This window comes from Aptenodytes patagonicus, chromosome 10 (genome assembly GCF_965638725.1).
Source record: "Aptenodytes patagonicus chromosome 10, bAptPat1.pri.cur, whole genome shotgun sequence".
NCBI lineage: Eukaryota > Metazoa > Chordata > Aves > Sphenisciformes > Spheniscidae > Aptenodytes > Aptenodytes patagonicus.
The window spans coordinates 24700312-24716718 of NC_134958.1; the positions used below are offsets into that span (position 1 = coordinate 24700312).

Genomic DNA, 16407 nt, shown 5'->3' on the forward strand with positions numbered 1-16407 from the left:
TGTAATGCAATCGGTGGAAGGTGTTTTGGGTCCCTTGTGGACAAAAATAGGGAGCTCCTCATTCTAAACCCATCAGTAGTGTCACTGTCCCTTCACCAATTATTTGGGGATCAGGAGGAACCTGAGCACTATAGGTGCCAGTGGTGGCCACTGTTTCTGCTAACTTTAGCCACCTGAGAAAGAATCATAGAATCATAGAATCATTGAGGTTGGAAAAGACCTCTAAGATCATCGAGTCCAACCGTCAACCCAACACCACCATGCCCACTAAACCATGTCCCTAAGCACCTCATCTACACGTCTTTTAAATACTTCCAGGGATGGGGACTCCACCACTTCCCTGGGCAGCCTGTTCCAATGTTTCACCACTCTTTCAGTAAAGAAATTTTTCCTTACATCCAATCTAAACCTCCCCTGCCGCAACTTGAGGCCATTTCCTCTCGTCCTATCGCTTGTTACTTGGGAGAAGAGACCGACCCCCACCTCGCTACAACCTCCTTTCAGGTAGTTGTAGAGAGCGATGAGGTCTCCCCTCAGCCTCCTCTTCTCCAGGCTAAACAGTCCCAGTTCCCTCAGCCGCTCCTCATAAGACTCATAAGAAAAGCAGTGCCAATGCTGGGAATGTGGGGTTCCTCAGAAGTCAGTGGAAAGCCACAAACACCTCTTCCATATGTGATTTGTCTCATTCCCAGACATGTAACTCAGTCAGGATAGGCAAGTCACTCTTTGGAGGTGCTTATTTCTTTCCAAGGGCTGTAGAAAGATCCTAGGTATGAGTCATAAACTTAGAAAGCTGACCTGTGATCCCCTTAGGTATGGTAAAATTAGTATGAGAAATATTAATTTAAACTATATTCCCTTCTATATTCCCTTTAGATCACCATTCTTTCTAACAGTCCAGGTATACATGTCCAGGTTTTCGTAGCAGGGGTTGAAGGGTGACCTCTGTGAGGAGGGGCCAGGGGCTGCCCTGTGCTCCACAATGTGTCTACTGCAGGACACAGCTGAGCCCATCAGCCAAGCTGGTGGCGCCTCTGTGAAAACATGTTCCAGAAAGGGCAGACAATGCCAGACAAGAGTGAGAAAGAACAGAGGGACCACCAAGATCAGAGATGGAGGAGGAGGTGGTCCATGGTGCCCAAGCAGATATTCCCTGCAGCCCATGGAGAACCCACATCAGAGCAGATGGCTATTCCTGAAGGAACTGCAGCCCATGGAGGACCCATGACAGAAACGAGGAAAAGTAAGAGGGAAGGAGCGACAGGGAGAAGCTGCTGTGTACTGACCCTAGCCCCCCCGCAGCTCCCCAGCACTACTTGAAGTCGGGAGTAGAGGAGCCTGCAGTGAAGAAGTGAAGTTGAGCCTGGGAAAGTGGGGATGAAATGTGGTGTTTTAATGCTTATCTTTGTTTCTCACTGCCTGAATCAATTTTAATTGGAAATAAATTAATTTTCCCCAGCTTGAGCCTGTTTTGCCCACAGTGTTAATTGATAAGCCATCTCCCTGTACTTATCTTGACCCATGAGCTTTCTCATCCTATTTTCTCCCCCTCCCATCCCACTGAGGGTGGGGAAGTGAGTGAGCGTCTGGGTGGGAGTTTGGCCCCTTAGCCCACCACACTAATACTCCTCACCATTTACTGTGCCACCTAATAATCCTAATAATCCAAGCGTAGCATGCTGTTGTTTTCTAATAACCACTCCACAGAAAAGGTGCCCATTCTGCCCACCTTAGCTGCTGCTACCCTATATTGGCAGTTGTGTACTACAGTCACACCTTTCCCAGTCCTCACTGCCCTCTCTCATTTCACATTTTACACTATAACAGTTCTTCCTCCTTCTTCCTTCCTAACAGTTCCCATTATATACCTAAAGCAGCGTGAGATACTCAGTCCACTGCGTTGTTTTCCTATGTCAACAGAAAGGTGACTGAAACCAGGGTTCACAAGACCTAGCTTTATATCTAGAAGTTCAGTTTCTGAGCTGTGCTGGTTCCCTGGACTCCCTTTATGACCATTGGTGAAAAACAGTCTTCTCTGGTCTGTTCTGCTGGCCCACACACCACATAGATCAGAGCTACTCTTTATATCCACTGACTCTAAAGGGAGACAAGACGACTGTCTCAGAACTTGCATATCCAGTATTTATGTCTAAGAATACAACCCAATATCCATGAGCAGCTTACACTTCAACCCTTAAGTTTTAGCCACCCCCTTATGACATTCTTACCATCTAGACTGTAAGCATCTCTACCGAAAAGCAGAAATAACTGCCTAAACACAGGTGTGTGTTCAGATACATTAAGGGATCCTGCAGATGTCTTGTAGGGTCTGTGTCATGTCTATCAACCCTGTACTGATGTCAGTGATGCCCTAGGTCACCCTAAATGGCACAAGATACCTCTGCTTGGGCACCTGAATCACTGCTTGAATATCATTATCTAAAGTACCCGTCTTTTATAGTGAATGGAGAGGCATTTCTAATGAATTTCTCTTCTCCTCTGTATTACAATGAGATGGGTCAAGGCAGAAATTGTATGCTTGGTTTAGACTAGTAAAGGGTTCATTTGGGCTGTTTTTAGCTGGATTAAAATTAGCACTGGAACTGATATCAATAAACTTTAAACATTGGCTGTGTGGTTGTTTACCTCTAAGTTAATATCTCTTAATATCCAACTGTCAGAAAAAGGTACTTTTAGGGTGAAATTAGATGATCAAATCATGTCTTCTCTAGGAGGAAATGAATCTTATTCCAGGTTGTGCTCACTGTACTGACTTTATCTAGCCCAACAAAATGGGGGCTGAGGGCCAGATACAGACACCTATGCCTTAGATAGCCCTACTGAATTAAATAAACTTTTCTGAATTAGTAAACTAGACTTCCCCTCTCATCCCCTTGGTAAGCAACAGTCATGTTTCAAGAAAGATTGATCCCATTGTAACTTTCAGGTAGCTTAAAAGAGTTGACAAGCAACTGCAGACAGAGTCATGGGTGCAAAAATATCTTAAAGCCCTGATTGTCACATTGATTTTAAGCCTACATCTGGAATTGAGTGTAATGGATTCTCTGAAGTAGTTTCCCATTTTGTTGTTGCTGCTCATTGGTTTTAGAGATACACTACACAACTGTCTAGATTAAATACCAAAGTTTTTGGTACATATGCAGGATGCACTTTATCAATGTTCTTTACAACTAGCTCCCTCTGGAACAGACAAGCCATGTCTTTACTGCAACCCAAGGTTGCAGTAAATCTGACAATTTCTTGCACTGTCTATTAGCTTTCTTTGAATACTGACTATAACGCAGTGTTTTCCAAGTTTGCATGTTGGTTCCCATCATTTTCTGAAACACAGCTCACTGTTGGATCTTCTTTATTTATTTCGATAGCTTTGTTTCAAGTGTGTCTGAATCCCTCAGCACAAAGCCAACCTGCCTTAACATTGAGACCTGCCTTAACCTGTCTTCAGGCCTGAGACATTTAAAGGTTCTTTAATAATTAATATGTCTCTATAATTTCCACTTAATATTGAGAGTTCCTCTTGATTTGCCAGGTTTGTGCTAGGAGAGTGTAGCAGCAAAGGGGCATTCTACATGCAGAAAAACATTGCATATAGGCATGTGAGGCTGCGTAGTTTGCTCAGATACTCTGTAAATTTACTTGTATTATGTTTGTGGGCTGCAAGAGAGAGAGAAATTTCATTCCCAAGCAAGCTGATGCAGATAGCTTCTTATTTGTGTTGCAAGGGTACATGGTGGATGTTGAAACTCGGAACCTGGCATCCCCTGCAGTAGCAGTTTCTGTATGCAGACCCTGTTACTCTGAGTTTTGCAGTTTTTTGAAATAGCTGTGCCAAGATCTTGGTCTATCGCATGTTAACTGCTCCTACTATGATCAAACCTAGTTAGGTGTGCAGGGATCTTCAGGACTGCTGTTATTCACTCCACAGAAGATAAAGGGCAAAACTGATCTCACCTATCAGGCATAGGAGCCACTGCAGCTGGATCTAAAGAGGCAACCTTATACAAATGCCAGCAAACAGCTTGGGTGGACAGGCACAGCTAACTGTGGTGTTCTACCGTGTAGATATGCCCGGGTATGATGACTCCCTTTATAGCCAATACAAGGACATTGTCACTTCTTGGGTGTGATTCATCTCATCCTTAAGTAGATATCTGAAATCATCTTCTCTAACAGTGTCCTTATTGTATCTGCTAAAATTTCTTTCATGTACTCCAATATATGCTGTACATTGCCGTAGAGTCCCATTCCTTCTGCTTATCTCTCCCTTCATGCACGTGTGTTTTGGGAATAATTACAGATGCCAGAGAATTACTATTTTTCTAATGAAGCTTTAACCTGGGAGGATACGATTTGGGTTTTGGACAGGAGAGAACCTAATATCCTATAAACATGACATATTTCTTTCTCTCTTTAATGAAATGCTTTCCTCTGACAACAGAGATAAAACAAGGTAATGAATCAGGGTATAAATAGGCAGAAAAATCAGAGATTCTTTAACCAAAATGTTTATTGTAGAACTTAACTCTCATACCATCTAAATTGATACTCCTATTTAACTTCAGAAAAAAATTATAGACACAATGAAATAGAAAGCTGTAATTCGAATATATCTGATGGAAGTTTGAAATCTACAACTGAAGAACATTTTTTTAATTGGGAGGGGGAAAATAACCATTTCCTGCTGAGATGTAAACATTGTGAAACTTCCTAAATAAGGAAATTAAAAAATATAGGAAAAAAAGGAAGGCAACTGATGTCACTGAAATGTTTTAGAAAACGCAGAATGTGCTAGGTGGGCTCGTGAGGATTTAGGAGCAAGCCAAGCCTTGACAACCAGGATGAGGGTATCAGTTAGAGACCAGTTTGTCCTGTTTCCGAAAGAATCTGGTCCCAAGGGAGTTGCAAAGAGTGTATGAGTCAGACAGTTCAAGAAAACAGTGTCCTATCTGATGGGCCTTACATGTTTGTTAACGAGGCAGGCGTAGAGTCCTCAGGGCAAGCTGGCTGTCAGGAAGCCAAGGGAGGGGTGTTCCTGGAGGATATTCAGGTATCAGCTGCCTGCCATTTTCTGGTGGATCATGGGTAGATAAATCCCTGCAGATGACCACAGCTCTCTTTTGTGGATTCCCAGGATACAATTCCAGGATTAACACTGATCATATTTCGTGAACTCTGGATTTATTTATTTTTTTGTGTGTGTCTTTGGCTACTTTTTCAACAATTAAAACCAATAATGATGCATTGCTCTTTATGAGGACTTAATCCAATAATAATAGCTATAACCCAAGAATAGTTGTATAGGCTGGCACTTGACACATAACCATGAATACCAGAGATTTCAAACTGGGTTGAGATGTCTTCATGGAACTGTCTGCACGTTCTGAGTTATCTTAGTTAAGACATCTTTAGTATCTACAAAAGATGAGATGATAATTTAGTCTAACTTGAAATACTCCCTCCTTTCTGTTTATGCATTTCAAGCCGTCTCTTCTTTTTTTGGTGAAATAGATTGGATTTCACTTGGTTCTGACTCAGAGGTTGTGATTTGCTGTGTGCATCCCTAAGGTTTATGAAACCAGGCCCAAAGACACTGTGGACAGACAATTCTCTCTACTTTTAGACAGTGACAGAGGAACTGTAGTTTTTTGAGCACCTACATCATGAGTACATGTGCATTTTACTGTTAAAACAACTCTCTTCAGTAGAGAGGAACTCATACCTTGATCTCAGACACATAAAACAATTACAATGACCCTTTGACAGAATCATTTCCATTGAACATCCCGCTGGGGACACTTGTAGAAGAGTGATGGCAGTTCAATGAGGGGCAATGGGTGAGCTGGATGAGCATTGCAGACGTGGGGGAGGTCGGAGGGGGCAGTATTTTGGGGAATTGTTCAAGGCTTCGGGATGGGGAAGAGGGTATGACACTGAGAGGGGGAACTTGGGCACCCACTGAACAGAGCTGGAGGGCAGGACTGGGACAACTGGGACCTGTAAGCTGTCACCACCAGGGAGAAGATAATCTTCATGGCTGAAGAGCACCCATCCATTTCTGGAAAGCTAGGGGAACGGTCTGCAGAGAGTGGAAGTTCAGGGGTTGTAGGGGTAGTCTATGAAGCACCACTGAAGCAGTGGGGTCTGGTGGGGTGGGGATCTGGTCTGGGGCAGGAGGGACTCTGTGTGGAGAAGCTGGGTATCATCTCTATGTGGCTGGACTGCCGGGGGCCTGCAGGCTTGGCCAGAGGGGTATCAGGAAAAGTGAGGTGGTGAGGGCTGTGTTTCAGGACTAAGCAGCAGCGCTTGAGCCTGAGGCGCACAGGGGAAGAGGGCAGCCCCAAGCCTGGGATACCAGTGATGTGTGGGCCAGACTGATACACCTTTGCTCAGGCACCTTTGCTGTGCGGCTGCTGCAGCCTCCCAGGAACGTGGGTGTCTCCTCTGCACCCCCCACACTGACCAGAAAGAAGCCTGAGAGAGGTGAGGCCTGAAAAGGTCCTGCTATGGATCAGCACCCAGCCCCTTTCTTTGACAGGACACATCAAAGGGGCTGCTTGGTGAAAGCACTATTCCCTCCTTCATTTTCCTGCAACCATGCTCTGATCTTCTGCTCTGATCAGCCCCCCAGGAGGGCCACTTAGACGTCCTGCAGCAGCTCCATCTCTAACAGCCTCAGCAGGCCCCATTAAAACTCCAGGAAACTTTACTCCTGTGACCGACCTTCACACTGAGTAATTTTTACCCAAGGGCTTGATAGACCAAGCAAACTGTAACAAGCTTTTTCTTGCTGCTAATTCTCTGTGCAGTCGTCAGGTGGCTAATAAGAGAAATAGTCTTTGAGAAAGAGTTTTGCTAGACTTCAAGTTTTTAATGAGCATATAATGCAACAGGGGATTTCTTGTTTCTTATTCAGGCCTGATTATGTTAAATTAATATACTCCAAATGAACTTAATAAACATAATTTTCCAATAGGGGCTGATGCTGTCAAAGAAAACCAAACAATGTTATCTTTGTGATCAAGCATCTTGCGGACTGTGTGTCTTCGGCTGTTTCTCTTAGGAGTCATGAAGGGCAAAGCTGCCCATGATAAAATCAGCCCTCTCACCATCTTCAGAAACAACACTACATTGCAAATCCAGTGACGGCTTCAATTCCCTCTGGTGCTGTTCTTGTAAAATTATCTGCCCACTCAGTTAGGATGAAAAATGCATTTATGTACCAAAAATCATGACATATATAAGATTATTCAAAAAACTAAGAACATTTTATAACATTTTGAAGAAGGGTTTTCAAACTCTTTCACTTGACTATTAGATAATACCAACACAACCAACCCTGCCGCATTGCTAGAGACAGGCTGTCCTGGTTTTGGCTGGGGTAGACTTAATTTCCTTCCTAGTAGCTGCTATGCTGTTGTGTTTTGGATTTAGGATGACAACAATGTTGATAACACACCGATGTTTCAGTTGTTGCTGAGCAGTGCTTACACTAGTCAAGGACTTCTCAGCTTCCCATGCTCTACCGACTGAGCAGGCTGGAGGTGCACAAGAAGCTGGGAGGGGGCACAGCCAAACTGGCCAAAGGGACATTCCATACCATGTGATGTCATGCTCAGTACATAAACTGGGGGAAAGCTGGCTGGGGGGGCCGCTGCTGGGGACTGGCTGGGCATCGGTCAGCAGGTGGTGAGCAATTGCATTGCTTCTTACTATTATTATTATTATTATTATTATTATTATTATTATTATTATTATTATTATTATTATTATTATTTTATTTCAATTATTAAACTGTTCTTACCTCAACCCATGAGTTTTCTCACTTTTACTCTTCGACTCTCCCATCGGGGGGGGTGGGGAGTGAGTGAGCGGCTGTGTGGTGCTCAGTTGCCAACTGAGGTTAAACCATGACACAGGCATATGATCAGAAGACACACACCAATACATAGATGCGAGCACCATAAAATGAGAGAAGATCAAAGGCGGGGATTAGTGATGATACTCGTCCAAGAATTAAACAGACAAATATTAGGTAGGACAAATATCAAGCTGATGGAAAAAATATTTGATAGGTAGACAGGCAGACAAATAAATATTTGTATAAATGGAGAAAAAGGCAGAAGAAAATTTAGTGGATAGTGAGCTAGCTAAAGTATTAAGAACACAAATAAGTGTCATGCACACACAGACTTTTTTCTTTCAACAAATGAAAAATATGATTATAGAAGCATGGGGAATATTTGCCAGATTTCAGTCAATTTTAGAAAAATGTTTTGGGCAACTAAATTAATGGATTAAAATTTAGGAAAAATGTTGATGTTTACCAGGTTTGTATATTTTTAATTTCCAAACAACAACTTTTCCTTTAGAAATAAATCAATATATATTTTAAAAATAAAACATTAAATTTAAGACATTAAGCGGATATGAACAAGCTAAAATATTTTGCTTCAGTACGAGTGACAGCAACTAACCATAGCCCAAAGTTAAAATGGGGAATGATCTGACTTGTCAAGAAACACAAAAAGGAGCAGGTAGATAGACTAGATAACCACTTATGGTCATTGTCATGCTGCTTTTTCTAGGGAACTTTTGTGAGCTTGCAGTATAACTAGTTGAAAAAGGAGATTTTCATGCTATTTCCAGGAGGGCTGAATTATTTTTTCCTTCCTATGTTCTTCCTCTGACCTGAGGATGAATATAAGACTTAAAGGACTTGCCTGAAGTGGAAGGAGAATTTGATTGGATGAGTTTAGTTCCTTTGTTTTCTTTTGTTTTGAGGGGAAGGCAGTAACAACAGGCACCAGCAACCAGTAGTTTTACTGTTTTCTGAAATTCCCAGCATGTTACTTCAGAGGTGCTTGTGCCTCGGAAGGAAGGCCTCCATGCTCTCCTAAGGAGTAATCTGCACTAAGCTTGTCTGTAGGAGACTAACTGCAAGCTCAGATCACAGGTATAATATGTGAAGATACAGAAATTATGCTTGAATATTCCCTAGAAGAAGACTTCTCTGACCTAACTTTTAGCTGCTTACAAGCTAGAAGCTTGGTCTCAGCTCAACACTCAAGATCCATCTGTAGTTCGTGGAGAAGGATAAGCATACCTGCAACTTACCTCCTCTCATCCTCAGAGAGGTGTCAAGCACAACAGAATGAATCTTCCTTAAAGAGAATTTAAAAAAATTCCTCAGACTTTCGTGGAACATATACAGGGAGAAGTAAAATGAGATTTTTGCAGTGAAATCAGTCACCAGAACTCCACTTCTAATCAACAGAAATGGGAACTTCTGGAAGACAACTCAGCTGATCACTCCTTGTCTGCTGCATCAGGATGAACTCAGATATGATCTAGAAGTGCCTGCCTCCCTCCACATAGGGATTTATAGTGGGTGCCTGGATGATTAAATTTGACGCAGAAGTTAATAGTTCCGACAAATGCCTCTGCCTCAGGGAGTGATCCTTAGCTGTCAGGAGTACAGAGTCACTCACATTTACTGGTGGTGGTGGCTAGCATCCTAATGGGTGCTTGTGCTGACACTGGCCCTGTGTGATGTTCCTACATGTCTCAGACATAATGCTTCTTTTTTCTGGGTGTTGCTTTTCCATTCAAAGTGCCTGAAATAGAATGAATGGTGGAATGCAGCTTTTCAGAGTAATGATTTTGTACATACTGTGATGCTGAGGTGATGTATTTCATTCCCAAGGTTATAGGAGGGGCCTGAGTGCAGGTGTTAGAAAGCAAAGGAGAGATTGAATACTTCTGGAAGACTATTTTGGTGAAAGGAGCCAAACCTTGCCTTCACCCAAAGCCCAAGCCTATTACCCAGATCCCTTTTATGGGCAGCACCTCTGGAAAGTGATTACTCCACCTTTGGACACCGATCTGTTTCAGTATGCAGACCACTGACTGGGCCCTCCCTGGATTGAGGCTCAGCTGACTGAACAGGACGTGGAAAACTGCTAGACAAGACACAAGACACTGCTGGACACGGTGGATACCAAAAGCTAGAGAGCTCTGTGAGGGGTGGCTGGGGTTCACGGGTGGTTAAAGAGGAGTGATGTGAGAAATGGCCAAACTTCACAGATAAAAAAAGGGAGTTTGAGAACCTTTCAGGGCATGGAGTAGGATGACAGTACATACGTAACCGCACCAAGTGATACCATGTAAGTCTGAGATGGCCTATGTAGCAGTCATACCAAGAAATACTGAATTTGGGTATAGGTATAGCAAAATTGGGACAAAGAGGGAAAAGTTACTAGGGGAAGGTGGGGTTTCTTTTGGGTGGAGACAGGGGCAGAGAAAGAGAGGTGGAGCAAGGTGGAGCAGGCCTGGCAAAACGGAGAGGATGGGGACAAAAAGGCGCAGGTCAGGTGCAAAAAAGCTGCTGGTCAGTAAGCTTCTCTGGTCAAGACTCGTGCCTGATCACCAAAATGTGACTCATCTTATTAAACTCTGTTCCTAACTCTTTTCTGTATTGGTGTCCTGTGTATGACACTGTGGGTGTGTGATCTGTTGGTGAGTTTCAAGTTGGACTAGCCAATGGGTAGGAGGAGACCAGCACCTGGAAAAAGCCCCAGTTAGAGATGGACACTGGTCCAGGGTCTGGGCATGGATCCCGGATGGTAAAGGCACTGCTCGGTGCCTGTGTTGATCTGTGTGGAAGGCTGCATGAGTGCTGTGTATGTGTGTGTACAGGGAATATGGGCTTAGCCTCACCCCTGGCTGCATCTGGGGAATGGGCAAAAGCAGCAGTCTTGCCTTCAGCAAACCAGGGGGACAATTCTCCTAGATCTTAAAGGTCACTGTATTAATCTTTTCTTAACACAATCTTTACATGGAATAATTTCACTTTTGGAGGTGTTCATCCCCAGTGACTATAGATGAAACTAATAAAGAGTTGAACAGGTCTGCTAGAAACATCTGATGTTAGACGTGGTGACCTAGACAAGTGGTTTCATCAGGCTAGTGTCACTGCAAGAAAGATTGATCAGAGGGATAAAAAATCACAAAAGAAATGGTTGCATCCATCGGGACAACGGATGCCATTGTTACCACAATACTTAAAAGTAATCCAGACATCCCAGTGCTCCTTACCAGAGGAGCCAAATCTTACCTTCGGTAAGCGTTGTATAGTGGAGAGTTTTACTTAGGGTTAAGTAATGGTTATTAGGCATTGATGCGGTACCTTGCAGCTGTCAGAACACAAAACCAGTAAAATTGCACAATGCAGCTGTTAACAGAAATGGTTATATCTGCAGTGATCCAAGCAGCTATGGTCTTGGGCAGGATGGTGGAGGACTAGAGCAGGTCTCCAAGGACTAATTTCAAAATTCCAGTGAATGAGAATAAACCAAAGCAAGAACAGTGGTGAGGATGTTTCTAGTCATGGTCATCATATACATAATTAAAAAGAATAGGAAAAGAGGAGTGAACAGTTCAGAAACATTCCCATATTCCAAGGGTATTAATTCTGTCATGCATTACTGATTTTGTTTCTTGTCCCTTGCCGTAAGGTGAGACTTCATGTCAAATACTGTGTTCAGTTTTGGGCCCCTCACTACAAGAAAGACATTGAGGTGCTGGAGTGTGTCCAAAGAAGAGCAATGAAGCTGGTGAGGGGTCTGGAGAACAAGTCTTATGAGGGAACTGGGGTTGTTCAGCCTGGAGAAAAGGAGGCTTAGGGAAGACCTTATCGTGCTCTACAACTACCTGAAAGGAGGTTGTAGTGAGGGGGGTGTTGTTCTCTTCTCCCAAGTAACAAGCGATAGAACAAGAGGAAATGGCCTCAAGTTGCGCCAGGGGAGGTTTAGATTGGACATGAGGAAAAATTTCTTCACTGAAAGGGTTGTCAGGCATTGGAAGAGGCTGCCCAGGGAAGTGGTTGAGTCACCATCCCTGGGGGTATTTAAAAGTCGTATAGATGTGGTGCTTAGGGACGTGGTTTAGTGGTGGACTTGGCAGTGTTAGGTTAATGGTTGGACTTGATGATCTTAAAGGTCCTTTCCAACCTAAATGATTCTATGACTCTAACAAATCATTACTTCCAAGTGTACCCCTTCATTTACTGTCTGAGGAACCAGGAAGTGAAAAGAGCACAGAAAAAAGCTGTCTGTGAAAAAATTGGTGTATCTAAGATCTCCAGATCCACCTACAGCTTTGGTCAGCTAAACCGCACCCAGAACTGCATTCACCGTATTAGAAGATCTTCATTCTACCTGCTGTGAATTCAGGCACTGAAGTCTCTCTCTGTAGGATCTGGCTTCCTCCCGTCTTTGTTCCCCCTCCTTGTTGCCTTTATTAGATACAAGAAAAGAAGCAATAGCAATTGCTGGAGCTTCTACTGGACTTGAGTCATAGCACCCTTCCTGCTCCTGCCCCATGCACAAAATCTGTGCAGGGCTTGAGAGAGAGATTATCACTGTTGGTTGGATACCATCATTCTGGCCTATACTGCCTCCCTCAAAATGGCATGACAAGCACACACGAAGCCCTTGTTACGTATCTGCAACTCAGATAATACGATCACATTTTTAGGGATTTTGTTTTCCAGCTCAGTGCTGAAACTACCGGGCCACAGAACTCTCAGAACTATCCAAAAACGTGAGAGCAGTGTTTAACGTGGCAAGGGACAAAAAAAAAAAAGTCAGTCCTGCAGTCATCTCTCCAGAGGCAGGATCCTTTGGGGAATGGTCTGAAGGCTTGCTGACAAGGTCTCAAAGGCCTCTGTGTGGAATTATGCTCCTGTATACAACAAGCAGTCACAGCCTGCTCTAAAATGTCAGAGGTTCACTGAAGTCTGTGGAACCATGTCTACTTAAAGACACTTCTGATTTCTCCTCCATATACGACTTCAAGGATAAAAAGGAAATACAAAAATCTGGAGAAGCCCCATAAGATGGGACCAATGTGTAGCTGATTGTCTTATTTTCATGTGACGAGCCTCAAATTCTGGTCTCCTTCAGCCTTGCTTGTGAACTTCCTCAAGTCTCAGTCTTGTAAGTTCTTGCACCCAATGTCCATCATTTTATTTTGGAGAGATGCACTGCACATGTTCGTACCAGACATAAATGAGGAAACAGGTTGAATTGGTGATTATGAGGCTAAATCTTCTTTCATGATTTTTTTTTTGTATATATAAATCACATTTTGATAAATAAGTTTATACTACGTTTATATATGGGCAAAACAGTGAACTGCAAAGAGCAATAATAATGTTAATGTTAATGTTAATGTTAATGTTAATGTTAATGTTAATGTTAATGTTAATGTTAATGTTAATGAGGCGGTGATTTGAAACAGGCTTCATAAGCCAACAGAAATTATTTTTATTGAGATGATAGTGTCAAATACATTCCTCCAGAAATTTTGGACTTTACAGGGTCCTGATGCTGCACTAATCAGTCCTAACTTTCTGCATATAAACTGACCACAGTAAAACGGCTGCAGCTGCTAATATGACTATTGTTCTTGAACCCTTTTTAGTGGCAATTCATTTGATCTGAAAAGCGTCATTGTCTAAATTTTAGCTGATCCTCTAGGCATTGTACTCGACAATGAATGGGGAGAAAATGCACCTTTTGAAGTGTGTAAAATGGATCTAAAATTAGGTGTAAAAGATGCACCTTAAAGTCTGATAGGCTTTTTAGATCCAAGTCTGTAAACTGGTGCGAGATTTTAATTGAAATTGTTTCAATGATGTTCAGGGTTGCTTTTTTTTAATAGGCAAAAAACATTTTCCAGCAAAATTGTTTTCACCCTGATGAACTCACAAGGATCATAATGACAATTCTCATTTTAAAAAATGAGAATAATAAGAGAAAAAGCACTAGTGTTTTAAAAATCTCCACCGAGGTATATTTATTTATTTTATAGTATGAACAGCTCAACAAGTTAATAAAAGTAGTGAAATAAATAATGTTTCATACTTCTTTTCACCTGTATTTTGCCTTCAGGTAGCATGTGAAAACAGCTCTAAGTATTTTTTTTTCCCCTCAGAATTAAAAGGAAGCTGTTAAAATTGGCCTAACAGGAATTTCATATGCACTTCTTTAGGGTCATAGGTCAATTCAGGTTGGAAGGGACCTCAGGAGGTCTCTAGTACAACCTCCTGCTTGAAGCAGAATCCGCTATGAGGTCAGAGGAGAATCGGCTACGAGGTCATACCAGGTGGCTCAGAGCTTTATCCTGTCAGATCTCGAAAATCTCCCAGGGTTTTTCCTGCAGAGCTGCTCCTCAGCCCGCCAGTCCCCGGCTCATATTGCTGCAAGGTCTTCTTCCTTCCTAGGGGTGGGACTTTGTATTTGTCGTTCTTGAATTTCATGCGTTTCCTCTTGGCCCGTTCTTCTGACCTGTCCAGGTCCCTCTGGATGGCATCCCTGCCCATGAACATAGCAGCTGGTCCCCTGCAAGTGAGACAGAGAAGGCATTAAGTATCTCCGCTTTACCTGTGCCCGCTGTCACTTACTCACCTGGGTCATTCAGCAACAGGGCCCCATTTTCCTTATTCAACCTTTGACTACTAATGTAGCAGTAGAAGCTCTTCTTGTTGCCCTTGATGTCCCTTGCTGGTCTGAACTCCAGCTGAGCTTTGGCTTTCCTAACCCAATGCCCATATCCCTGGAAAGTGCTTCTAAATCCCTGCTTTGCAGTTTCTAAATCCCTGCTTTGTTTCCGTCTCCTGTATGCCGCCTTTTTGCGTTGGAGCCCCATTGTGTGTTGCCTGCTTAGCCAAGCCCGTTTCCTGAATATGCTGACGTCTGCTCTCCTGAGTCCGGGGTCTGTACTACGCTGTTGCTTCTTATTCCCTCCCCGGATCTTGCACTCCTCTGTTTCACACTTCCACAGAGTCAATGTTTCCTTTTGTTTTATAATTAAGTCATTGACACTTTATAGTCTCTTACTTGAAAGAGAGGCTTATGAAAAGGTGCATTTGTTTTTTTAAACAATATCCTGGAGATCTGGGCGGGTGGTTCTCTTTTCTTGCAGTTAGAAATTATGCTACTTGGAAATGTTAAAAAGGTAGCTTGTAAGACAAATGTCTAAAAATTGCAGTGGATGAGAGATCAATAGGAGGGAAAGAGAGAGAAGGTATACGAAAGAGAGAAGTGATGTGAGAGCCCAGAGAAGAGAGAGAAGTGGCAGGGCAGGGATTGCAACAGAAAGTCAGAAACAGAATATTGATTTGATCCATTTCTTCGCATTCCTACTCTTTCCTGAAAAGATTCTTTTAACACTTCCTTTGATGTGATTGCCTAAGATAACAGAAGTTCGTAACAATATTGCCCTAAGCGAAGAAGCAAGGGTGGAATTCCGGTGTCCACATGAGAACGACTACATGTGAATCAGTGCTCTAGATGCCCTTTGTCATCAGCGGAGGTCATCTCCTAGGATGTGACACGTCTGTCCTTATCTAGACACCTATATTAGGAGGAGATGAATCTCCCACTGGTTGTGCCTAGTGCCCTCTATAGACTATAGAGGAGGCGTAAAGAGCTAGGTTTGAGTTAGATGCCTAGAAGCTGGATGTCTACCTTAGGGTTGATGAATCCCATCCCTCTTGTCACATTAGCCAGGCACGGTCAGCGTGTGTAGCAATAGCTGTGGCAGGGAGCAGTGCATGCAGCACCTGGCCAACATCAAGATCAGGAGCCTATTGTCTGTTTTATAAGAACAAAGAGTAAACTTTGGTTTGGGCAGCCTGACTTTGGGTAGCTAATATTTGTGCCTAAATGAAGTCCTAGATACAAAGCTTGGCCTATAACACTTGTGATTACCATCTTAAAAATATGTGGGGGAAAAAACCAAACCCACAAACAGGACTCTTAAATTGAGCAACAAAATAGCAAGGCTAACGTAAACATCAACAGTAATAGAAAATCTATTACTTTTATCTATCACCATGGCAAAATCATAGAAAGGCTGGTTGTCGAGGACCATAAGGCGCTCGGTGTCCAGATCTTATTGTAGTTAAATGAGAGTAAGTTATCAAGGACAGGATCCTTCTTCCTTGGCGTCTGGTGTCTAACATCTAGCCAGTTCCGTTTTCTGTGATTAACGACAGAGCTGGGCACCTCTTGATAATGAGTCATCCCACCTGAAGACAGATGTAGGGTCTGCTTCTGGATGATTTAAGGAAAATCCTGGATTTAATCTAGGACATGGTCATGTTTGCTGGCGTGTAAACCCAGTTCATTAACTTCTCAAATGTTTCAACGATGTTTTATAAAGGAATGTTTCAGAAGTCAGCCACCTGTGGTCAATATCCAGGAACCAGAATTTCTGTGTCATTAATTATTTTTTTCTCCCCAGGCTGAAATCACTTACTTGAATTTCTCATTTTCCTAGGAAATGGTCCGTCAATATAGTTTTAACATTGCCTCGTAACAA

General features: G+C 42.8%; 1 long non-coding RNA gene across 1 annotated transcript in view; it reads right to left on the minus strand.

Annotated features, from left to right (window-relative positions):
* Nucleotides 1-13871: 13871 nt before the first annotated feature.
* LOC143165203 (uncharacterized) overlaps nt 13872-16407 on the minus strand; it is a 38450-nt gene continuing 35914 nt past the window's right edge. The window contains exon 4 of the long non-coding RNA XR_012996220.1: nt 13872-14423. This is a non-coding gene — a long non-coding RNA (uncharacterized LOC143165203). The remainder of the gene's footprint in view (nt 14424-16407) is intronic.